Consider the following 23,887-nt stretch of genomic DNA (forward strand, 5'->3'; position numbering starts at 1 on the left):
TGGCTCGTTGCGAACTAACTTGCCAGAATTTATGACATAACATTGAAGGTTGTGTAATGTAACAGCAATATTTAGACTGATGGATGCCACCCGTTAGATAAAATACAGAACGGTTCGGTATTTCACTGAAAGAATAGATGTTTTGTTTTCGAAATGATAGTTTCCGGATTTGACCATATTAATGATGTAAGGCTCGTATTTCTGTGTGTTTTTATATTTTAATTAAGTCTATGACATGATAGAGCAGTCTGACTGAGCGGTGCTAGGCAGCAGCAGGCTGGTAAGCATTCATTCAAACAGCACTTTCCTGCGTTTGCCAGCAGCTCTTCGCAATGCTTCAAGCATTGCGCTGTTTATGACTTCAAGCCTATCAACTCCTGAGATTAGGCTGGCAATGCTAAAGTACCTATTAGAACATCCAATAGTCAAAGGTATATGAAATACAAATGGTATAGTGAGAAATAGTCCTGTAAATAACTGCAACCTAAAACTTCTTACCTGGGAATATTGAAGACCCATGTTTAAAAGGAACCACCAGCTTTCATACGTTCTCATGTTCTGAGCAGGGAACTTAAAATGGACCGAGGTAAAGACAATTTCAGGTTGGATATTCAACGGATATTCGTCTGTAGTTTTCATTACGTCCACCAACAGCAGGTAGGGACCGTCAACATAGTGACAAATCAAATGTTTCAAATTTCAATAGCTCTTTAAACATTACTCCTAACACTTTCAAAACTGGTTGTTGCTAACCCGATGGCATAGACACACATTGCACACCCTTTAGTTTGTCCATTTTCATCTCACATGGTTTTACATTAATTTTTCAAAATGTAGAATTTCAATATTTCAATAGCTCCTTGGCCATGTGACCTAATGACTTCAAACAGGGTTCAGAATGTCCACTCAGTGGCCCTACACAGTGCACACCCTTTAGTTTGTCCATTTTTTTTTTATCTCACATGAATTTTTTTTATTAAAGAAAAGGGTAAACACAACACTGGACTGAACCCCCTAATTGTCAAACTAATATTAATGTACAACAATATAGATGATACATAACTAGAGGTTATGCAATATGGGTGTATATCCACTGCATGCTTCTTAGGTGTGTAATTGACATGACCAAGGAGCTATTGCAAATTTGAAACGATGAGAAATGTCTGTTACACCGCGTGATTTTACAGTACACAAACAAGAGTGTGCAATATAGAAGGGCAGTCAGCAGACATTAGGTCACATAACCAAGGAGCTATTGAAATTTTACATTTTGAAAATTCATGTAATACATTTAGAAAATTCATGTAAAAACGTGTGAGATGAAAATGGAAAAACTAAAGGGTGTTCAATATGTAGGCTCACTCAGTGGACATTCTGAACCTTGTTTGAAGTCACTAGGTCACACGACCAAGGGGCTATTGAATCTTTACATTTTGAAAAATGTATGTAAAGTCTTGTGAGATGAACACTGACAAACTAAAGGGTGTGCAATATAGAAGGGTAGTCAGTGGACATTCTGAACCTTGTTTGAAGTCAGTAGGTCACATGACCAAGAAGCTATTGAAATTTGAATGTAAAAAATGTTTGTACTTTGTTTTACGCTCCCTAACTAATTCAACTAGGAATACAAAATGCTGCTCACATTTCCACATGTTTATTAGCTTGAATTAGTGTCCAAATCGTGAAAATAAGACCTGTGCAATGTTGTGCGCAATTTTTCCAACATCATGCCACTTATTTGGAGTCTGTGGCTCAATTGGTTTGAAAGCTATTGAGGTTTGAAAGCGCAAACATCCGTCGAATATCCAACTTGAAACTGTCTTTACCTCGGTCTTAAACGTTAGCTTTTTTACATGGCACATATTGCACTTTTACTTTCTTCTCCAACACTCTGTTTGTGCATTATTTAAACCAAATTGAACATGTTTCATTATTTATTTGAGACTAAATTGATTTGATTTATGTATTATATTAAGTTAAAATAAGTGTTCATTGTTCATTCAGTATTGTTGTAATTGTCATTATTACAAATATATATATATATATATGAAAATTGGCAGATTAATCGGTATCGGCTTTATTTGGTCCTCCAATAATCGGTATCAGCGTTGAAAAATCTAAATCGGTCGACCTCTAATTACTTGTGCCTTATTGCAAACAGGATGCATGTTTTGGAATATTTTTATTCTGTACAAATTTCCTTTTCACTATGTCATTTAGGTTAGTATTGTGGAGTAACTACAATGTAGTTGATTCATCCTCAGTTTTCTATCACAGCCGTTAAACTGTTTTAAAGTCACCATTGGCCTCTGTGAAATCCCTGAGCGGTTTCCTTCCTCTCCGGCAACTGAGTTAGGAAGGACGCCTATATCTTGGTACTGACTGGGTATTTTGATACACATCCAAAGTGTAATTATGAACTTCACCATGCTCAAAGGTATATTCAATGTCTGTTTTTTTTTACCCACCTACCAATAGGTGCACTTATTTGTGAGGCATGGGAAAACCTCCTCTGATACAGGTCCCATCTCCCTTTCATTTGAAACAATTGGGTGGATTGAACTGTCAACATTTCTGCAAGCTTTCATATATTTGGTTCTGATTGATCAATTTTTTTAAAAATTGAGCTTGGAAGCTCATTGTTTAAAGAAACAATGTTTAGACTCAAACCGCATACACATATGTCTAACCATTGGACCCAATGACTTTATCTGTGATGGCAAACGTATCATATAATGTTGTTTAGGTGTAACATTGTGGTCTGGAAAAAGCTCCTTCCAATGTTTCAAATGATTTTCAATGAGTAACTTCAACCTAGACACAGTCACAATGGAAAGAACAAGTGCAAATACCATCTGTACAATCTTTATTTGCTCAATTATCAGTTGTATATATGCATTGACTTCCAAACTTTCCAAAACAAATGGCAATATCCTTATCAGGACAAGCATTTGCCCAGATGACTGTTTTTGTTTACCATCAAGACGATTCAAAACACATTTGATTTCCAATGGGGCTATGCCCTCCAGAATCACATGCATAATTATTATAAATATGATTATAATTGCGGAGTTTGTTGCATGATATCAAAGGCTGGGAATTCAACTAACTTGCTCCTTCTATTGATCCCATATGTTGTTCTCAGGCTGTTGCGTAGCAAGTCCGTCTGTGCCTTTTCTATTTCATCACACTGTCTGATATGCTTCTCCAATGTCCTTTTAGTATATGCATCCTCAATTAAGTGTGACTGCATGTCCTCAAAAGAACACTCCCAGTGTGTGCACTTACTGTAGGCAAAGTCCACACCCTCTTTGAACCCTGCTAGTTTATGTTGTGCCAGGGTGTCTCCACAGAGAGAGACCATGGCACCATATATCGTTTTCTCTCCGTTAATAGTTAGCATTTAACCCCACTGTACAATGAATGCATCCATGTCTTCCTTGATTCTATTCAATATTACATCTACACCAGATTGACAGAGGTCTGCTGATCTAGCCATGGCAAGTAGCCTGATAGCAGCCAGTTTAGACCTGTATTTTGGATTTATATTTCCTAGGGTGTAGTACACCATTAACAACTTGGTTGTTGATGCAAAGGATCCTAAATGGATTACAGATCTCTATTTCATCCATGTACAGAACAATCTGCAATGCATTTGGTTTCTCTGAAAATAAGGGATGTGATTTTAGAAGAGCACCATCAACAATGTCATGAAAAAAAAAACATTCCTTGCACATCTGGGGTCTTTTTTCAATCAGACAAAATCCTTGGGTGTGATAAGAACTGTTCTAGACTTTTGACTAATGTTACATATTAAAATAATTTGTCTTTGATGAAAATGACTTTTGATCCTCCACATTTCATCCTGCATATGGTTTGAGCAATGTGAATTTCCTCTGCATCCAAACAGCTAAACTGCTTCTTAATAACACTGTCCTGTCTAAATGTTGTTGCAACGCCAACAAAAGGCTCAATGAAATTGTCAATTGCATCTTTTTCAAGAAGACCTGATGTACATCCTGAATGCTTCTTTAGCACTGCCTCCATCTGCTTCCCGAGGTTGTCCAATAGTGATGATTGATATTGCTGTACCCCAGCAACAATGTCATTCACACCTTTCTGAAAGAGAAAGAGAAAGAGAGGTGGGGATATCATCAATCATGTATACCTATGATATTCAGATTTGCTTATGACATATTCATTAACATAAGCCTAGTGGTTCGAGCGTTGGACTAGTAACCGAAAGGTTGCAAGTTCGAATCCCGAGCTGACAAGGTACAAATCTGTCGTTCTGCCCCTGAACAGGCAGTTAACCCACTGTTCCTAGGCCGTCATTGAAAATGAGAATTTGTTCTTAACTGACTTGCCTAGTAAAATAAAGGTAAAAAAAAAAGACATAAGGGATCAACAATAGTAAGGTGGACAACCTAGCACTGAGAATGAACTCAACCATCACTGAACCACTACAAAATGCTCTACATAATGTAACAAACCAAACACTGTGCTCTGCTCAGAAAAAGCATCTTACCTGTGAGAGACGATGCTTGGCTCTGGCATTTATCACAAAAGTATCCTGACATGTGCAGGCTGGACATTACTAGTTCATGACAAGTATAATGTTTGTGACAGGAGAAGTGGTTGCGAAGACCGACTATGAATGCTATCAGTAAATCTAAGTAGTTCAAAAAATATGGTCAATGTCAGTAGATTGCCACCAACCGAGTAACTTACTTGTTGTACTGTGACAGCTCCATGTTGGTTAATGCCCCTTTTCCCTTCATCTGAGTCAGGTGTATGGAGTTGCTGATCAGTGATGCTGGAGTTAGCTAGAAGCTGATCGGGTTGAATGTTGTCCGGTGTACCACACATCAAAGAAACAGATGATTTTGAATTGGACTTAGTTTCACCAATAGTTCTATTTAAGTGTTTTGTTCCTATTTATCATCGATTATTTTCACATTAACCCAGCTTTAACCATAAGAGTCATTATGGCTAAAATGATCGAATAGCCTAATGGACAGTATGACTTTGGTCCGTGTTTCGTCCATTCATTAAAAAAATAAAAAAAAATATCCAGAGAACAAAAAAAATGCTAGCTAGCTACTTACTTGTTCCGGTGGTGCTTGGCTTTCCTCCGATGGCTGTTCGTCTGGTCGGGTGCAATCAAGTAGGTGTTGAAGATGTTCTCTTTACATGATGGAAGGAATTGTACACTCTATATTCCTCCGTGCATCCGTCAATACCACAGAGCAACCAGAAATCAGGGCTGCGACTGTGCAAACTATTGATATGGCTCAATAACAGTTTCAATAAAAAGGCAATAAAAACGCAGCAGATAACGCACCGTCAAAGCATCTTGAACGTTACTAAAAGCAAACGCAAGTAAAACGTTCCCACTGCTTTCGATGAAATGGGCAGAAAGAAATGAAAATGATGTTCACAAGTATATATTATACAACCAGTAATTTGATTGGAGTAGAGAACAACTATACATGTATCACTCCGCTGTACAAGTGTTCTAATAACCGTAAATTACATTAACGATCGTTATCTATCTTAAATTGTAACAAACCGCAAAGATGAACTTATTTCCACAAATAACATTTGAGTTAAATTATGAATGGTCGTCAGGAGAGGACGGTAACGTGTAGACCTACACAAAGTAGCATTAGCAAGCTAGTGTGTAGGAAAATGTATATGTGGTGCTTGGCAACAATCCAGTCCCAGACCAGTTGGGGAACTATGTGTGTTGGCAGAGCCAAATAAATAATTAAATAAATAAACAAATCATAATCAGTTGTCGCTTATTACTGTTAACTAATAAATTGCGCTTGTTGAACTGTTGTATAAAAGCAATATCACACTCGAGGTCGTGCTGTTATATTGAATATTATTATCTACCTACGACCGAATCACAGCCTTGTTGATATTCAGCACTCCCTCTCAGGTGATTTTGCTGAACTGACGTACGTTCATCCCATTATCTAGCTCAATAAGGGAGGTGTTGATGAATTTCTACATGAGACCAAGTTGAAACACTGGACAGGGTGGATCAGGTATAGTAAAGGCAGTTTATTTTACAGAGTAGAGATATCTGGCATAGCGTGCTGCACGGACTCTCGTTCGTCTGGCTCTTATAGGGAACCTTCAGAAAAGAGCCCCGATACATTGTGTGCAGTTCATTTTATGCATGGGTATGACGTAGGTAGATTCTGGTAGATCAGGCCTCTGGTAGGTTGCTGGTAGTCGATTGGCAGTTCCCTCCAGACTGGTGTCGCCGTCCCATTGGCAGTTGGAAGAGTTCTTTGTCTTTGGAGCCCATTCCCAGGGGAGGGGGTGAGTGTGTGTATGTGTGTGCGTTCCTGTCTTGGCAAGTCTGTGTGTGCACCCAAATGCAGCACTGTTGGATACCTGGCAGCCAAAGTGCAAACATCTGACACTCAAAATAGGAGGGATGTGCTTCATCCAGATCAATCAGGGCAACATGTGTCTGCTTATATCGTTTCATTTCTGGTTTCGAAATTGTTTAATGTGATTTATAACACAAACAATTTGTTGTTTGTTAGGAATCTGTGAAGAAGCAGCTTTTGAAAAGGATTCAGAATGTGACAACCCCCAAAAAGAAGCAGGGAGTGACCCCTTCAAGAAAGAGGCCACGAAGCCTTAGATTTCAGAGCAGCCAGGAGATGTCCACTGATGAGACTTGACGAATCCACCTTCTCAACCCTGATCTTGGAGAGATCCCCACTATCTAGATGCAGCACCCCAGTTGGGTGGTAAGTACACAAATTCAAATAGTGGATAGTGTTTCCGTATAAATGCAACTTCTACTACTACTCTAAATGAGGGACTAGAAACAAAGTGACTATTTAGTCTTCAGTGTTTCCTGTGGAATGAGAGGTTTGGGGGGGTAGTACCAGCGGAATCACTGGTCTTAATTTCAGTCTACATTTTTAAATGTTAATTGGTCGGGTTTGTTAGGTTTTCTGGCATCAGAAACTACTGAGAGCCTACAGAACCAGTCGAGACATAATACAACTCTACAGGAGATGTACAAAACCAAGGCCAGACCCAACCAGAAGGATGTTTCCGAGCTCCTCGACCTTGAATTCCAAGCAAGACGGGCCTTCATCGACTCTGAAGCTACTAAGGAGCAGGACAGGCCTACCAAGATGCTTCAGAGAACTGGATCATGTAAGCAAATGTATTAATTCTAAGTAGGCCAATGCTTCTTTAGCCTGGTTAACACCAGACCGAATCTCAAATGAGATATGGTGTGGGAACTGAGCAGCGTGAGAAGCCATAGCAGGGATGGGGGTAAACTACTTCGGGCAAATGCAAAAAGCAGTGAGCTCGCGAGAATTCAGTCTGGTAGTAACCAGGCTAATGCTTCCTACGCCTCTAGCTAGATAGACATAGTTTTACACTGTCTGTCTGTCTGTCAGGTTATGGATGAACTCCGGCGGATCCTCAATCGAGGGAACTCCTGCTTCATACCTGAACTAAAAACAACAGGGCACACAGTTTTTTGGAGTGTTCAAAAAGGTCATGAAGCCACCGCTGCTGGACAAATGTAATTACTGGCTCTGTAGACAGTGGAGAATCCCATGACCAGTTTCATTTTTGTTTAAATAACTGGCTGCAGTAAATCAAATAAAATGTTAGTTTTTTTTAACAGTGAAGCACTCAATCGCTATGATGAAGGCTTTACCAGATATATTCCCATCACCTGTGGCTCCACTGATGACGTTAGGACATGCAAGTGAGGCTATGCTTCACATCCTTGAAGTAAGAAATGTGTGCAAGTATTAGAATTTTCATAACATACAAAAAGTGTGAATTGTCTTTGTGGTCATATTTGTTTTTCTCTTTTTGTTTGTGTCAGTCTGCAGAAGACCCCAACACCTTTCTTCAGGCGAGACCACTCTTCAGCCCTGTCGTGATTGCCTGTGAAACCAACTGCTTACTGGCTATTGGAACGATGCCTGTGGTGACCTTCCCAAAAGAGGACATCTATGCCAGCGTGACATATCTCATGGCATGGTATTACACCTTACATATCCCAAGTGCATTGCTACACTCCTCTCTGTGCTGCAGACAGAAGTCCTCTCGGACGCCATCCACGACCGGGACATGACTTCTTCATATAAAAAGGCTATGGCTGAGTGGAAAAAGTTACTGACTAGGGTTGCCCAATAACAAAAAATAATTTCCAGTCCCGATTACAGAACTGTGTGTATTGGCCCATCCGAGAACCGATCCGATAACCTTTAATAAATCGGCAGGGTGTTTGTCGTTTATTATAAGAAGGTTTAAAGTACTGTTATGTTTGTTATCATCCCATTGGTATTACATTTTCACCTTGACCACCAATGGCCTTTGTTGTTGTTTATGCATCCTTTGTTCTGCCCATATCAGCCTCTGGATATACTGAGTCCTCAATAAAGTAGTGAAAAGAAATTAGATTCATTCTTTATTTAAGCAAGCCAATCTTGTTTCTAGTAGTATTACAAGTACATTTATCTTAGTCAGGTTTACTTATTTTAAGCACAATATGGTATTTTTCTGTAAATTCCTGGGCATATTGCCTTATTTCAAGACGATTGCAATAGCATTGGATTCTAAATTTAAGCACATTTTCCAACATAATTGAGAAAATTATTCTTAAATATTTTCTTTGTATCCAGACAAATGACTTGTTTTTAGTCTGAACGCACTAGGTTTAAGATATCTGCGCTCTTTGAGACTAGATATTTTTAACTTGTTTAAAAAATCTTGGCGAGGAAAATTTTCCTGTTCTGTTGGCAGATAATTTGGCTTATTTTAAGTAACATTTCCCTAACTGTATTGCTTTTTTTTCTTGATTTTTAGAGCGGACTTTTTGCAGTGTATATGTTGATTTGTTTAACACTTTTTGGGTTACTACATGATTCCAAATGTGTTATTTCATAGTTTTGATGTGTAGACTATTATTCTACAATGTAGAATATCTCAAAGTGATGTACAGAAACCCAGCCTAAAACCCCAAACAGCAAGCAATGCAGGTGTAGAAGCACGGTGGCAAGGAAAAACTCCATAGAAAGGCCAAAAACTAGGAAGAAACCTAGTGAGGAACCAGGCTATGAGGGGTGGCCAGTCCTCTTCTGGCTGCGCCGGGTGGAGATTATAACAGAACATTGCCGAGATTTTCAAACATTCATAGATGACCAGTAGGGTCAAATAATAATAATCACAGTAGTTGTAGAGGATGCAACAGGACAGCACCTCAAGAGTAAATATGAACAGTTTAGGGTTCCATAGCAAAATGTTTTGTGTTAGGCTATAAAAACAGATTGATCAAACAAAAGATCATTCATTGTGTAACAATGAGCATTTGGATTGCAAACAGATGAAGATCGTCAAAGGTAAACAATTTATTTTATTGCAGTATGTGATTTTGTTAGGCCTGTGCTGGTTGAAATGGTTGTTTTTTATGGGGCTCTATCCTCAGATAATCGCATCGTATTCTTTCGCAGTAAATGCTTTTTAAAATCTGACAACGCAGTTGGATTAGCAAGATTCTAGGCTTTCGATACATGTGACACTTGTATTTTAATAAATGTTTAATATGACTATTTATGTAGCGATCACCATATGTGGTGGAATTTCAGCCCGCTACCGGGTTCGTGCTCAGAGAGGTTAAGACTATTGACAACCTGAGGATGAATTATAAAAATCGTTTGACATGTTTCGACAAACTCTACCAGTACTATGAGGATGTCTTCAGACTAAGCTGTTTTGGCTCTGGGAGTGTTTTGTCCACAGGTCGAACAGGTCATGGAAAGTCAAGGAAAATGCAAGTTCAGAAAGACAGCGTAGTGAAGAAATGTAAACATTAAAGCATCGCCCGAACAGGGACTTGAACCCTGGAACCTCAGATTAAAAGTCTGATGCTCTACCGACTGAGCTATTCGGGCTCTGCGTTTTCTTATTTTCATACACCTTACCTGCCGGGCAGAGGCACGTTCTGACGAGGGGGCATTGTCAGATGGTACAGTTCCCCAGAGAACCAGGTCTTCATTTCAAATGATACAGTCAACAAAATCTGAAATAGGCATCCCCTCCAAAAAACACATTGTACAAGACCTCGTGGCGCAACGGTAGCGCGTCTGACTCCAGATCAGAAGGTTGCGTGTTCAAATCACGTCGTGGTCAGGGATTTTATGTGTGCAATATCTGCTTTCTTTACACAGCTAGGTCAATGAATCAGCACAAGAACCAATGTGGCTTTACAAAAACCACCAAACCAATGCTGCTTAAGATGACAAGTGTCTCTCACAGAAGCATGCCACACTGCAAATTCCTAAATCAGATGATGCTGTGTGATTGACAGACTTAAATCAGTCTTCGAACAATGAGTTTAACTTCTTTTGGCTTGGAGGCAGTATTTCGGCATATGGATGAGAAGCGTGCCCTGTTACTCAGACCCAGAAGCTCAGATATGCATATAATTGGTAGATGTGGATATTAAACACTCTAGTTTCCAAAACTGTTAAAATCGCGTCTGTGCGTATAACAGAACTGATACGGCAGGCAAAAACCTGAGGAAAATCAATCCAGGAAGTGGGATTTTTTTTGATGTGGATAGATTTCAATTGAATGCCTATTGAGTTTCTAATGGGTTCGGACCCAGATTGCAGTTCCAATGGCTTCCACTAGATGTCAACAGTCTTTAGACATTCTTTCAGGCTTCTTTTCTGAAAAATTAAGAAGAACGAGACCTTTCTGTCAGTGCTTAGGAAGCATGCAGTGCTGATTTGAGAGCGTGACCGAGTGCGCACCCTTCGTTGTTTTTCCTTTCTATTGAATACGCTATTGTCCGGTTGAAACATTATCGATTATTAAGACAATCGACAACCTGAGGATTCATTTTAACATGGTTTGACAAACTTTATCGGTACTATGAGGATGTCTTCAGACTAAGCTGTTTTGGCTCTGGGAGTGTTTTGTCCACAGGTCGAACAGGTCATGGAAAGTCAAGGAAAATGCAAGTTCAGAAAGACAGCGTAGTGAAGAAATGTAAACATTAAAGCATCGCCCGAACAGGGACTTGAACCCTGGACCCTCAGATTAAAAGTCTGATGCTCTACCGACTGAGCTATCCGGGCTCTGCTTTTTCTTATTTTCATACACCTAACCTGCCGGGCAGAGGCACGTGCTGACGAGGGGGCATTGTCAGATGGTACAGTTCCCCAGAGAACCAGGTCTTCATTCCAAATGATACAGTCAACAAAATCTGAACTAGGCATCCCCTCCAAAAAACACATTGTACAAGACCTCGTGGCGCAAAGGTAGCGCGTCTGACTCCAGATCAGAAGGTTGCGTGTTCAAATCACGTCGTGGTCAGGGATTTTATGTGTGCAATATCTGCCTTCTTTACACAGCGAAGTCAATGAATCAGCACAAGAACCAATGTGGCTTTACATAAACCACCAAACCAATGCTGCTTAAGATGACAATTGTCTCTCACAGAAGCATGGCACACTGCAAATTCCTAAATCAGATGATGCTGTGTGATTGACAGACTTAAATCAGTCTTCGAACAAGGAGTTTAACTTCTTTTGGCTTGGAGGCAGTATTTCGGCATATGGATGAGAAGCGTGCCCTGTTACTCAGACCCAGAAGCTCAGATATGCATATAATTGGTAGATGTGGATATTAAACACTCTAGTTTCCAAAACTGTTAAAATCGCGTCTGTGCGTATAACAGAACTGATACGGCAGGCAAAAACCTGAGGAAAATCAATCCAGGAAGTGGGATTTTTTTGATGTGGCTAGTTTTCAATTGAATGCCTATTGAGTTTCTAATGGGTTCGGACCCAGATTGCAGTTCCTATGGCTTCCACTAGATGTCAACAGTCTTTAGACATTCTTTCAGGCTTCTTTTCTGAAAAATTAAGAAGAACGAGACCTTTCTGTCAGTGCTTAGGAAGCATGCAGTGCTGGTTTGCGAGCGTGACCGAGTGCGCACCCTTCGTTGTTTTTCCTTTCTATTGAATACGCTATTGTCCGGTTGAAATATTATCGATTATTAAGACAATCGACAACCTGAGGATTCATTTTAACATGGTTTGACAAACTTTATCGGTACTATGAGGATGTCTTCAGACTAAGCTGTTTTGGCTCTGGGAGTGTTTTGTCCACAGGTCGAACAGGTCATGGAAAGTCAAGGAAAATGCAAGTTCAGAAAGACAGCGTAGTGAAGAAATGTGAACATTAAAGCATCGCCCGAACAGGGACTTGAACCCTGGACCCTCAGATTAAAAGTCTGATGCTCTACCGACTGAGCTATCCGGGCTCTGCTTTTTCTTATTTTCATACACCTTAACCTGCCGGGCAGAGGCACGTGCTGACGAGGGGGCATTGTCAGATGGTACAGTTCCCCAGAGAACCAGGTCTTCATTCCAAATGATACAGTCAACAAAATCTGAACTAGGCATCCCCTCAAAAAACACATTGTACAAGACCTCGTGGCGCAAAGGTAGCGCGTCTGACTCCAGATCAGAAGGTTGCGTGTTCAAATCAAGTCGTGGTCAGGGATTTTATGTGTGCAATATCTGCCTTCTTTACACAGCGAAGTCAATGAATCAGCACAAGAACCAATGTGGCTTTACATAAACCACCAAACCAATGCTGCTTAAGATGACAAGTGTCTCTCACAGAAGCATGGCACACTGCAAATTCCTAAATCAGATGATGCTGTGTGATTGACAGACTTAAATCAGTCTTCGAACAAGGAGTTTAACTTCTTTTGGCTTGGAGGCAGTATTTCGGCATATGGATGAGAAGCGTGCCCTGTTACTCAGACCCAGAAGCTCAGATATGCATATAATTGGTAGATGTGGATATTAAACACTCTAGTTTCCAAAACTGTTAAAATCGCGTCTGTGCGTATAACAGAACTGATACGGCAGGCAAAAACCTGAGGAAAATCAATCCAGGAAGTGGGATTTTTTTTGATGTGGCTAGTTTTCAATTGAATGCCTATTGAGTTTCTAATGGGTTCGGACCCAGATTGCAGTTCCTATGGCTTCCACTAGATGTCAACAGTCTTTAGACATTCTTTCAGGCTTCTTTTCTGAAAAATTAAGAAGAACGAGACCTTTCTGTCAGTGCTTAGGAAGCATGCAGTGCTGGTTTGCGAGCGTGACCGAGTGCGCACCCTTCGTTGTTTTTCCTTTCTATTGAATACGCTATTGTCCGGTTGAAATATTATCGATTATTAAGACAATCGACAACCTGAGGATTCATTTTAACATGGTTTGACAAACTTTATCGGTACTATGAGGATGTCTTCAGACTAAGCTGTTTTGGCTCTGGGAGTGTTTTGTCCACAGGTCGAACAGGTCATGGAAAGTCAAGGAAAATGCAAGTTCAGAAAGACAGCGTAGTGAAGAAATGTGAACATTAAAGCATCGCCCGAACAGGGACTTGAACCCTGGACCCTCAGATTAAAAGTCTGATGCTCTACCGACTGAGCTATCCGGGCTCTGCTTTTTCTTATTTTCATACACCTTACCTGCCGGGCAGAGGCACGTGCTGACGAGGGGGCATTGTCAGATGGTACAGTTCCCCAGAGAACCAGGTCTTCATTCCAAATGATACAGTCAACAAAATCTGAACTAGGCATCCCCTCCAAAAAACACATTGTACAAGACCTCGTGGCGCAAAGGTAGCGCGTCTGACTCCAGATCAGAAGGTTGCGTGTTCAAATCAAGTCGTGGTCAGGGATTTTATGTGTGCAATATCTGCCTTCTTTACACAGCGAAGTCAATGAATCAGCACAAGAACCAATGTGGCTTTACATAAACCACCAAACCAATGCTGCTTAAGATGACAAGTGTCTCTCACAGAAGCATGCACACTGCAAATTCCTAAATCAGATGATGCTGTGTGATTGACAGACTTAAATCAGTCCTCGAACAAGGAGTTTAACTTCTTTTGGCTTGGAGGCAGTATTTCGGCATATGGATGAGAAGCGTGCCCTGTTACTCAGACCCAGAAGCTCAGATATGCATATAATTGGTAGATGTGGATATTAAACACTCTAGTTTCCAAAACTGTTAAAATCGCGTCTGTGCGTATAACAGAACTGATACGGCAGGCAAAAACCTGAGGAAAATCAATCCAGGAAGTGGGATTTTTTTTGATGTGGCTAGTTTTCAATTGAATGCCTATTGAGTTTCTAATGGGTTCGGACCCAGATTGCAGTTCCTATGGCTTCCACTAGATGTCAACAGTCTTTAGACATTCTTTCAGGCTTCTTTCTGAAAAATTAAGAAGAACGAGACCTTTCTGTCAGTGCTTAGGAAGCATGCAGTGCTGGTTTGCGAGCGTGACCGAGTGCGCACCCTTCGTTGTTTTTCCTTTCTATTGAATACGCTATTGTCCGGTTGAAATATTATCGATTATTAAGACAATCGACAACCTGAGGATTCATTTTAACATGGTTTGACAAACTTTATCGGTACTATGAGGATGTCTTCAGACTAAGCTGTTTTGGCTCTGGGAGTGTTTTGTCCACAGGTCGAACATGTCATGGAAAGTCAAGGAAAATGCAAGTTCAGAAAGACAGCGTAGTGAAGAAATGTGAACATTAAAGCATCGCCCGAACAGGGACTTGAACCCTGGACCCTCAGATTAAAAGTCTGATGCTCTACCGACTGAGCTATCCGGGCTCTGCTTTTTCTTATTTTCATACACCTAACCTGCCGGGCAGAGGCACGTGCTGACGAGGGGGCATTGTCAGATGGTACAGTTCCCCAGAGAACCAGGTCTTCATTCCAAATGATACAGTCAACAAAATCTGAACTAGGCATCCCCTCCAAAAAACACATTGTACAAGACCTCGTGGCGCAAAGGTAGCGCGTCTGACTCCAGATCAGAAGGTTGCGTGTTCAAATCACGTCGTGGTCAGGGATTTTATGTGTGCAATATCTGCCTTCTTTACACAGCGAAGTCAATGAATCAGCACAAGAACCAATGTGGCTTTACATAAACCACCAAACCAATGCTGCTTAAGATGATAAGTGTCTCTCACAGAAGCATGCACACTGCAAATTCCTAAATCAGATGATGCTGTGTGATTGACAGACTTAAATCAGTCTTCGAACAAGGAGTTTAACTTCTTTTGGCTTGGAGGCAGTATTTCGGCATATGGATGAGAAGCGTGCCCTGTTACTCAGACCCAGAAGCTCAGATATGCATATAATTGGTAGATGTGGATATTAAACACTCTAGTTTCCAAAACTGTTAAAATCGCGTCTGTGCGTATAACAGAACTGATACGGCAGGCAAAAACCTGAGGAAAATCAATCCAGGAAGTGGGATTTTTTTTGATGTGGGTAGTTTTCAATTGAATGCCTATTGAGTTTCTAATGGGTTCGGACCCAGATTGCAGTTCCTATGGCTTCCACTAGATGTCAACAGTCTTTAGACATTCTTTCAGGCTTCTTATCTGAAAAATTAAGAAGAACGAGACCTTTCTGTCAGTGCTTAGGAAGCATGCAGTGCTGGTTTGCGAGCGTGACCGAGTGCGCACCCTCGTTGTTTTTCCTTTCTATTGAATACGCTATTGTCCGGTTGAAATATTATCGATTATTAAGACAATCGACAACCTGAGGATTCATTTTAACATGGTTTGACAAACTTTATCGGTACTATGAGGATGTCTTCAGACTAAGCTGTTTTGGCTCTGGGAGTGTTTTGTCCACAGGTCGAACATGTCATGGAAAGTCAAGGAAAATGCAAGTTCAGAAAGACAGCGTAGTGAAGAAATGTGAACATTAAAGCATCGCCCGAACAGGGACTTGAACCCTGGACCCTCAGATTAAAAGTCTGATGCTCTACCGACTGAGCTATCCGGGCTCTGCTTTTTCTTATTTTCATACACCTAACCTGCCGGGCAGAGGCACGTGCTGACGAGGGGGCATTGTCAGATGGTACAGTTCCCCAGAGAACCAGGTCTTCATTCCAAATGATACAGTCAACAAAATCTGAACTAGGCATCCCCTCCAAAAAACACATTGTACAAGACCTCGTGGCGCAAAGGTAGCGCGTCTGACTCCAGATCAGAAGGTTGCGTGTTCAAATCACGTCGTGGTCAGGGATTTTATGTGTGCAATATCTGCCTTCTTTACACAGCGAAGTCAATGAATCAGCACAAGAACCAATGTGGCTTTACATAAACCACCAAACCAATGCTGCTTAAGATGACAATTGTCTCTCACAGAAGCATGGCACACTGCAAATTCCTAAATCAGATGATGCTGTGTGATTGACAGACTTAAATCAGTCTTCGAACAAGGAGTTTAACTTCTTTTGGCTTGGAGGCAGTATTTCGGCATATGGATGAGAAGCGTGCCCTGTTACTCAGACCCAGAAGCTCAGATATGCATATAATTGGTAGATGTGGATATTAAACACTCTAGTTTCCAAAACTGTTAAAATCGCGTCTGTGCGTATAACAGAACTGATACGGCAGGCAAAAACCTGAGGAAAATCAATCCAGGAAGTGGGATTTTTTTTGATGTGGGTAGTTTTCAATTGAATGCCTATTGAGTTTCTAATGGGTTCGGACCCAGATTGCAGTTCCTATGGCTTCCACTAGATGTCAACAGTCTTTAGACATTCTTTCAGGCTTCTTTTCTGAAAAATTAAGAAGAACGAGACCTTTCTGTCAGTGCTTAGGAAGCATGCAGTGCTGGTTTGCGAGCGTGACCGAGTGCGCACCCTTCGTTGTTTTTCCTTTCTATTGAATACGCTATTGTCCGGTTGAAATATTATCGATTATTAAGACAATCGACAACCTGAGGATTCATTTTAACATGGTTTGACAAACTTTATCGGTACTATGAGGATGTCTTCAGACTAAGCTGTTTTGGCTCTGGGAGTGTTTTGTCCACAGGTCGAACATGTCATGGAAAGTCAAGGAAAATGCAAGTTCAGAAAGACAGCGTAGTGAAGAAATGTGAACATTAAAGCATCGCCCGAACAGGGACTTGAACCCTGGACCCTCAGATTAAAAGTCTGATGCTCTACCGACTGAGCTATCCGGGCTCTGCTTTTTCTTATTTTCATACACCTAACCTGCCGGGCAGAGGCACGTGCTGACGAGGGGGCATTGTCAGATGGTACAGTTCCCCAGAGAACCAGGTCTTCATTCCAAATGATACAGTCAACAAAATCTGAACTAGGCATCCCCTCCAAAAAACACATTGTACAAGACCTCGTGGCGCAAAGGTAGCGCGTCTGACTCCAGATCAGAAGGTTGCGTGTTCAAATCACGTCGTGGTCAGGGATTTTATGTGTGCAATATCTGCCTTCTTTACACAGCGAAGTCAATGAATCAGCACAAGAACCAATGTGGCTTTACATAAACCACCAAACCAATGCTGCTTAAGATGACAATTGTCTCTCACAGAAGCATGGCACACTGCAAATTCCTAAATCAGATGATGCTGTGTGATTGACAGACTTAAATCAGTCTTCGAACAAGGAGTTTAACTTCTTTTGGCTTGGAGGCAGTATTTCGGCATATGGATGAGAAGCGTGCCCTGTTACTCAGACCCAGAAGCTCAGATATGCATATAATTGGTAGATGTGGATATTAAACACTCTAGTTTCCAAAACTGTTAAAATCGCGTCTGTGCGTATAACAGAACTGATACGGCAGGCAAAAACCTGAGGAAAATCAATCCAGGAAGTGGGATTTTTTTTGATGTGGCTAGTTTTCAATTGAATGCCTATTGAGTTTCTAATGGGTTCGGACCCAGATTGCAGTTCCTATGGCTTCCACTAGATGTCAACAGTCTTTAGACATTCTTTCAGGCTTCTTTTCTGAAAAATTAAGAAGAACGAGACCTTTCTGTCAGTGCTTAGGAAGCATGCAGTGCTGGTTTGCGAGCGTGACCGAGTGCGCACCCTTCGTTGTTTTTCCTTTCTATTGAATACGCTATTGTCCGGTTGAAATATTATCGATTATTAAGACAATCGACAACCTGAGGATTCATTTTAACATGGTTTGACATGTTTGACAAACTTTATCGGTACTATGAGGATGTCTTCAGACTAAGCTGTTTTGGCTCTGGGAGTGTTTTGTCCACAGGTCGAACATGTCATGGAAAGTCAAGGAAAATGCAAGTTCAGAAAGACAGCGTAGTGAAGAAATGTGAACATTAAAGCATCGCCCGAACAGGGACTTGAACCCTGGACCCTCAGATTAAAAGTCTGATGCTCTACCGACTGAGCTATCCGGGCTCTGCTTTTTCTTATTTTCATACACCTACCTGCCGGGCAGAGGCACGTGCTGACGAGGGGGCATTGTCAGATGGTACAGTTCCCCAGAGAACCAGGTCTTCATTCCAAATGATACAGTCAACAAAATCTGAACTAGGCATCCCCTCCAAAAAACACATTGTACAAGACCTCGTGGCGCAAAGGTAGCGCGTCTGACTCCAGATCAGAAGGTTGCGTGTTCAAATCACGTCGTGGTCAGGGATTTTATGTGTGCAATATCTGCCTTCTTTACACAGCGAAGTCAATGAATCAGCACAAGAACCAATGTGGCTTTACATAAACCACCAAACCAATGCTGCTTAAGATGACAATTGTCTCTCACAGAAGCACACTGCAAATTCCTAAATCAGATGATGCTGTGTGATTGACAGACTTAAATCAGTCCTCGAACAAGGAGTTTAACTTCTTTTGGCTTGGAGGCAGTATTTCGGCATATGGATGAGAAGCGTGCCCTGTTACTCAGACCCAGAAGCTCAGATATGCATATAATTGGTAGATGTGGATATTAAACACTCTAGTTTCCAAAACTGTTAAAATCGCGTCTGTGCGTATAACAGAACTGATACGGCAGGCAAAAACCTGAGGAAAATCAATCCAGGAAGTGGGATTTTTTTTGATGTGGCTAGTTTTCAATTGAATGCCTATTGAGTTTCTAATGGGTTCGGACCCAGATTGCAGTTCCTATGGCTTCCACTAGATGTCAACAGTCTTTAGACATTCTTTCAGGCTTCTTTTCTGAAAAATTAAGAAGAACGAGACCTTTCTGTCAGTGCTTAGGAAGCATGCAGTGCTGGTTTGCGAGCGTGACCGAGTGCGCACCCCTCGTTGTTTTTCCTTTCTATTGAATACGCTATTGTCCGGTTGAAATATTATCGATTATTAAGACAATCGACAACCTGAGGATTCATTTTAACATGGTTTGACAAACTTTATCGGTACTATGAGGATGTCTTCAGACTAAGCTGTTTTGGCTCTGGGAGTGTTTTGTCCACAGGTCGAACATGTCATGGAAAGTCAAGGAAAATGCAAGTTCAGAAAGACAGCGTAGTGAAGAAATGTGAACATTAAAGCATCGCCCGAACAGGGACTTGAACCCTGGACCCTCAGATTAAAAGTCTGATGCTCTACCGACTGAGCTATCCGGGCTCTGCTTTTTCTTATTTTCATACACCTAACCTGCCGGGCAGAGGCACGTGCTGACGAGGGGGCATTGTCAGATGGTACAGTTCCCCAGAGAACCAGGTCTTCATTCCAAATGATACAGTCAACAAAATCTGAACTAGGCATCCCCTCCAAAAAACACATTGTACAAGACCTCGTGGCGCAAAGGTAGCGCGTCTGACTCCAGATCAGAAGGTTGCGTGTTCAAATCACGTCGTGGTCAGGGATTTTATGTGTGCAATATCTGCCTTCTTTACACAGCGAAGTCAATGAATCAGCACAAGAACCTAATGTGGCTTTACATAAACCACCAAACCAATGCTGCTTAAGATGATAATTGTCTCTCACAGAAGCATGGCACACTGCAAATTCCTAAATCAGATGATGCTGTGTGATTGACAGACTTAAATCAGTCTTCGAACAAGGAGTTTAACTTCTTTTGGCTTGGAGGCAGTATTTCGGCATATGGATGAGAAGCGTGCCCTGTTACTCAGACCCAGAAGCTCAGATATGCATATAATTGGTAGATGTGGATATTAAACACTCTAGTTTCCAAAACTGTTAAAATCGCGTCTGTGCGTATAACAGAACTGATACGGCAGGCAAAAACCTGAGGAAAATCAATCCAGGAAGTGGGATTTTTTTTGATGTGGGTAGTTTTCAATTGAATGCCTATTGAGTTTCTAATGGGTTCGGACCCAGATTGCAGTTCCTATGGCTTCCACTAGATGTCAACAGTCTTTAGACATTCTTTCAGGCTTCTTATCTGAAAAATTAAGAAGAACGAGACCTTTCTGTCAGTGCTTAGGAAGCATGCAGTGCTGGTTTGCGAGCGTGACCGAGTGCGCACCCCTCGTTGTTTTTCCTTTCTATTGAATACGCTATTGTCCGGTTGAAATATTATCGATTATTAAGACAATCGACAACCTGAGGATTCATTTTAACATGGTTTGACAAACTTTATCGGTACTATGAGGATGTCTTCAGACTAAGCTGTTTTGGCTCTGGGAGTGTTTTGTCCACAGGTCGAACAGGTCATGGAAAGTCAAGGAAAATGCAAGTTCAGAAAGACAGCGTAGTGAAGAAATGTGAACATTAAAGCATCGCCCGAACAGGGACTTGAACCCTGGACCCTCAGATTAAAAGTCTGATGCTCTACCGACTGAGCTATCCGGGCTCTGCTTTTTCTTATTTTCATACACCTAACCTGCCGGGCAGAGGCACGTGCTGACGAGGGGGCATTGTCAGATGGTACAGTTCCCCAGAGAACCAGGTCTTCATTCCAAATGATACAGTCAACAAAATCTGAACTAGGCATCCCCTCCAAAAAACACATTGTACAAGACCTCGTGGCGCAAAGGTAGCGCGTCTGACTCCAGATCAGAAGGTTGCGTGTTCAAATCACGTCGTGGTCAGGGATTTTATGTGTGCAATATCTGCCTTCTTTACACAGCGAAGTCAATGAATCAGCACAAGAACCTAATGTGGCTTTACATAAACCACCAAACCAATGCTGCTTAAGATGATAATTGTCTCTCACAGAAGCATGGCACACTGCAAATTCCTAAATCAGATGATGCTGTGTGATTGACAGACTTAAATCAGTCTTCGAACAAGGAGTTTAACTTCTTTTGGCTTGGAGGCAGTATTTCGGCATATGGATGAGAAGCGTGCCCTGTTACTCAGACCCAGAAGCTCAGATATGCATATAATTGGTAGATGTGGATATTAAACACTCTAGTTTCCAAAACTGTTAAAATCGCGTCTGTGCGTATAACAGAACTGATACGGCAGGCAAAAACCTGAGGAAAATCAATCCAGGAAGTGGGATTTTTTTTGATGTGGGTAGTTTTCAATTGAATGCCTATTGAGTTTCTAATGGGTTCGGACCCAGATTGCAGTTCCTATGGCTTCCACTAGATGTCAACAGTCTTTAGACATTCTTTCAGGCTTCTTATCTGAAAAATTAAGAAGAACGAGACCTTTCTGTCAGTGCTTAGGAAGCATGCAGTGCTGGTTTGCGAGCGTGACCGAGTGCGCACCCCTCGTTGTTTTTCCTTTCTATTGAATACGCTATTGTCCGGTTGAAATATGATCGATTATTAAGACAATCGACAACCTGAGGATTCATTTTAACATGGTTTGACAAACTTTATCGGTACTATGAGGATGTCTTCAGACTAAGCTGTTTTGGCTCTGGGAGTGTTTTGTCCACAGGTCGAACAGGTCATGGAAAGTCAAGGAAAATGCAAGTTCAGAAAGACAGCGTAGTGAAGAAATGTGAACATTAAAGCATCGCCCGAACAGGGACTTGAACCCTGGACCCTCAGATTAAAAGTCTGATGCTCTACCGACTGAGCTATCCGGGCTCTGCTTTTTCTTATTTTCATACACCTAACCTGCCGGGCAGAGGCACGTGCTGACGAGGGGGCATTGTCAGATGGTACAGTTCCCCAGAGAACCAGGTCTTCATTCCAAATGATACAGTCAACAAAATCTGAACTAGGCATCCCCTCCAAAAAACACATTGTACAAGACCTCGTGGCGCAAAGGTAGCGCGTCTGACTCCAGATCAGAAGGTTGCGTGTTCAAATCACGTCGTGGTCAGGGATTTTATGTGTGCAATATCTGCCTTCTTTACACAGCGAAGTCAATGAATCAGCACAAGAACTAATGTGGCTTTACAAAACCACCAAACCAATGCTGCTTAAGATGATAATTGTCTCTCACAGAAGCATGGCACACTGCAAATTCCTAAATCAGATGATGCTGTGTGATTGACAGACTTAAATCAGTCTTCGAACAAGGAGTTTAACTTCTTTTGGCTTGGAGGCAGTATTTCGGCATATGGATGAGAAGCGTGCCCTGTTACTCAGACCCAGAAGCTCAGATATGCATATAATTGGTAGATGTGGATATTAAACACTCTAGTTTCCAAAACTGTTAAAATCGCGTCTGTGCGTATAACAGAACTGATACGGCAGGCAAAAACCTGAGGAAAATCAATCCAGGAAGTGGGATTTTTTTTGATGTGGGTAGTTTTCAATTGAATGCCTATTGAGTTTCTAATGGGTTCGGACCCAGATTGCAGTTCCTATGGCTTCCACTAGATGTCAACAGTCTTTAGACATTCTTTCAGGCTTCTTATCTGAAAAATTAAGAAGAACGAGACCTTTCTGTCAGTGCTTAGGAAGCATGCAGTGCTGGTTTGCGAGCGTGACCGAGTGCGCACCCCTCGTTGTTTTTCCTTTCTATTGAATACGCTATTGTCCGGTTGAAATATGATCGATTATTAAGACAATCGACAACCTGAGGATTCATTTTAACATGGTTTGACAAACTTTATCGGTACTATGAGGATGTCTTCAGACTAAGCTGTTTTGGCTCTGGGAGTGTTTTGTCCACAGGTCGAACAGGTCATGGAAAGTCAAGGAAAATGCAAGTTCAGAAAGACAGCGTAGTGAAGAAATGTGAACATTAAAGCATCGCCCGAACAGGGACTTGAACCCTGGACCCTCAGATTAAAAGTCTGATGCTCTACCGACTGAGCTATCCGGGCTCTGCTTTTTCTTATTTTCATACACCTAACCTGCCGGGCAGAGGCACGTGCTGACGAGGGGGCATTGTCAGATGGTACAGTTCCCCAGAGAACCAGGTCTTCATTCCAAATGATACAGTCAACAAAATCTGAACTAGGCATCCCCTCCAAAAAACACATTGTACAAGACCTCGTGGCGCAAAGGTAGCGCGTCTGACTCCAGATCAGAAGGTTGCGTGTTCAAATCACGTCGTGGTCAGGGATTTTATGTGTGCAATATCTGCCTTCTTTAAACAGCGAAGTCAATGAATCAGCACAAGAACTAATGTGGCTTTACAAAAACCACCAAACCAATGCTGCTTAAGATGATAATTGTCTCTCACAGAAGCATGGCACACTGCAAATTCCTAAATCAGATGATGCTGTGTGATTGACAGACTTAAATCAGTCTTCGAACAAGGAGTTTAACTTCTTTTGGCTTGGAGGCAGTATTTCGGCATATGGATGAGAAGCGTGCCCTGTTACTCAGACCCAGAAGCTCAGATATGCATATAATTGGTAGATGTGGATATTAAACACTCTAGTTTCCAAAACTGTTAAAATCGCGTCTGTGCGTATAACAGAACTGATACGGCAGGCAAAAACCTGAGGAAAATCAATCCAGGAAGTGGGATTTTTTTTGATGTGGGTAGTTTTCAATTGAATGCCTATTGAGTTTCTAATGGGTTCGGACCCAGATTGCAGTTCCTATGGCTTCCACTAGATGTCAACAGTCTTTAGACATTCTTTCAGGCTTCTTATCTGAAAAATTAAGAAGAACGAGACCTTTCTGTCAGTGCTTAGGAAGCATGC

The 23,887-nt window shown here is 41.4% G+C and overlaps 24 non-coding genes across 24 annotated transcripts; 12 read left to right on the forward strand and 12 right to left on the reverse strand.

Annotated features, from left to right (window-relative positions):
• Positions 1–9,883: 9,883 nt before the first annotated feature.
• trnak-uuu (transfer RNA lysine (anticodon UUU)) lies at positions 9,884–9,956 on the reverse strand. The gene has a single exon. It is a non-coding gene; the product is annotated as a tRNA-Lys (tRNA).
• Positions 9,957–10,122: 166 nt separating this feature from the next.
• Positions 10,123–10,194, forward strand: trnaw-cca (transfer RNA tryptophan (anticodon CCA)). The gene has a single exon. It is a non-coding gene; the product is annotated as a tRNA-Trp (tRNA).
• An 880-nt stretch (positions 10,195–11,074) lies between these two features.
• trnak-uuu (transfer RNA lysine (anticodon UUU)) lies at positions 11,075–11,147 on the reverse strand. Its single transcript has one exon. It is a non-coding gene; the product is annotated as a tRNA-Lys (tRNA).
• A 166-nt stretch (positions 11,148–11,313) lies between these two features.
• Positions 11,314–11,385, forward strand: trnaw-cca (transfer RNA tryptophan (anticodon CCA)). Its single transcript has one exon. It is a non-coding gene; the product is annotated as a tRNA-Trp (tRNA).
• Positions 11,386–12,264: 879 nt separating this feature from the next.
• On the reverse strand, positions 12,265–12,337 carry trnak-uuu (transfer RNA lysine (anticodon UUU)). Its single transcript has one exon. It is a non-coding gene; the product is annotated as a tRNA-Lys (tRNA).
• Positions 12,338–12,503: 166 nt separating this feature from the next.
• trnaw-cca (transfer RNA tryptophan (anticodon CCA)) lies at positions 12,504–12,575 on the forward strand. Its single transcript has one exon. It is a non-coding gene; the product is annotated as a tRNA-Trp (tRNA).
• Positions 12,576–13,455: 880 nt separating this feature from the next.
• On the reverse strand, positions 13,456–13,528 carry trnak-uuu (transfer RNA lysine (anticodon UUU)). The gene has a single exon. It is a non-coding gene; the product is annotated as a tRNA-Lys (tRNA).
• A 166-nt stretch (positions 13,529–13,694) lies between these two features.
• On the forward strand, positions 13,695–13,766 carry trnaw-cca (transfer RNA tryptophan (anticodon CCA)). The gene has a single exon. It is a non-coding gene; the product is annotated as a tRNA-Trp (tRNA).
• An 878-nt stretch (positions 13,767–14,644) lies between these two features.
• trnak-uuu (transfer RNA lysine (anticodon UUU)) lies at positions 14,645–14,717 on the reverse strand. Its single transcript has one exon. It is a non-coding gene; the product is annotated as a tRNA-Lys (tRNA).
• Positions 14,718–14,883: 166 nt separating this feature from the next.
• Positions 14,884–14,955, forward strand: trnaw-cca (transfer RNA tryptophan (anticodon CCA)). The gene has a single exon. It is a non-coding gene; the product is annotated as a tRNA-Trp (tRNA).
• Positions 14,956–15,833: 878 nt separating this feature from the next.
• On the reverse strand, positions 15,834–15,906 carry trnak-uuu (transfer RNA lysine (anticodon UUU)). Its single transcript has one exon. It is a non-coding gene; the product is annotated as a tRNA-Lys (tRNA).
• Positions 15,907–16,072: 166 nt separating this feature from the next.
• trnaw-cca (transfer RNA tryptophan (anticodon CCA)) lies at positions 16,073–16,144 on the forward strand. The gene has a single exon. It is a non-coding gene; the product is annotated as a tRNA-Trp (tRNA).
• An 880-nt stretch (positions 16,145–17,024) lies between these two features.
• On the reverse strand, positions 17,025–17,097 carry trnak-uuu (transfer RNA lysine (anticodon UUU)). Its single transcript has one exon. It is a non-coding gene; the product is annotated as a tRNA-Lys (tRNA).
• A 166-nt stretch (positions 17,098–17,263) lies between these two features.
• On the forward strand, positions 17,264–17,335 carry trnaw-cca (transfer RNA tryptophan (anticodon CCA)). The gene has a single exon. It is a non-coding gene; the product is annotated as a tRNA-Trp (tRNA).
• An 889-nt stretch (positions 17,336–18,224) lies between these two features.
• Positions 18,225–18,297, reverse strand: trnak-uuu (transfer RNA lysine (anticodon UUU)). Its single transcript has one exon. It is a non-coding gene; the product is annotated as a tRNA-Lys (tRNA).
• Positions 18,298–18,462: 165 nt separating this feature from the next.
• On the forward strand, positions 18,463–18,534 carry trnaw-cca (transfer RNA tryptophan (anticodon CCA)). The gene has a single exon. It is a non-coding gene; the product is annotated as a tRNA-Trp (tRNA).
• An 875-nt stretch (positions 18,535–19,409) lies between these two features.
• On the reverse strand, positions 19,410–19,482 carry trnak-uuu (transfer RNA lysine (anticodon UUU)). Its single transcript has one exon. It is a non-coding gene; the product is annotated as a tRNA-Lys (tRNA).
• A 166-nt stretch (positions 19,483–19,648) lies between these two features.
• Positions 19,649–19,720, forward strand: trnaw-cca (transfer RNA tryptophan (anticodon CCA)). Its single transcript has one exon. It is a non-coding gene; the product is annotated as a tRNA-Trp (tRNA).
• Positions 19,721–20,601: 881 nt separating this feature from the next.
• trnak-uuu (transfer RNA lysine (anticodon UUU)) lies at positions 20,602–20,674 on the reverse strand. Its single transcript has one exon. It is a non-coding gene; the product is annotated as a tRNA-Lys (tRNA).
• Positions 20,675–20,840: 166 nt separating this feature from the next.
• On the forward strand, positions 20,841–20,912 carry trnaw-cca (transfer RNA tryptophan (anticodon CCA)). Its single transcript has one exon. It is a non-coding gene; the product is annotated as a tRNA-Trp (tRNA).
• Positions 20,913–21,793: 881 nt separating this feature from the next.
• On the reverse strand, positions 21,794–21,866 carry trnak-uuu (transfer RNA lysine (anticodon UUU)). The gene has a single exon. It is a non-coding gene; the product is annotated as a tRNA-Lys (tRNA).
• Positions 21,867–22,032: 166 nt separating this feature from the next.
• On the forward strand, positions 22,033–22,104 carry trnaw-cca (transfer RNA tryptophan (anticodon CCA)). Its single transcript has one exon. It is a non-coding gene; the product is annotated as a tRNA-Trp (tRNA).
• Positions 22,105–22,983: 879 nt separating this feature from the next.
• Positions 22,984–23,056, reverse strand: trnak-uuu (transfer RNA lysine (anticodon UUU)). The gene has a single exon. It is a non-coding gene; the product is annotated as a tRNA-Lys (tRNA).
• A 166-nt stretch (positions 23,057–23,222) lies between these two features.
• On the forward strand, positions 23,223–23,294 carry trnaw-cca (transfer RNA tryptophan (anticodon CCA)). The gene has a single exon. It is a non-coding gene; the product is annotated as a tRNA-Trp (tRNA).
• Positions 23,295–23,887: the final 593 nt, after the last annotated feature.

The sequence above is a fragment of the Oncorhynchus kisutch genome, linkage group LG20 (assembly GCF_002021735.2).
Source record: "Oncorhynchus kisutch isolate 150728-3 linkage group LG20, Okis_V2, whole genome shotgun sequence".
Taxonomy (NCBI): domain Eukaryota; kingdom Metazoa; phylum Chordata; class Actinopteri; order Salmoniformes; family Salmonidae; genus Oncorhynchus; species Oncorhynchus kisutch.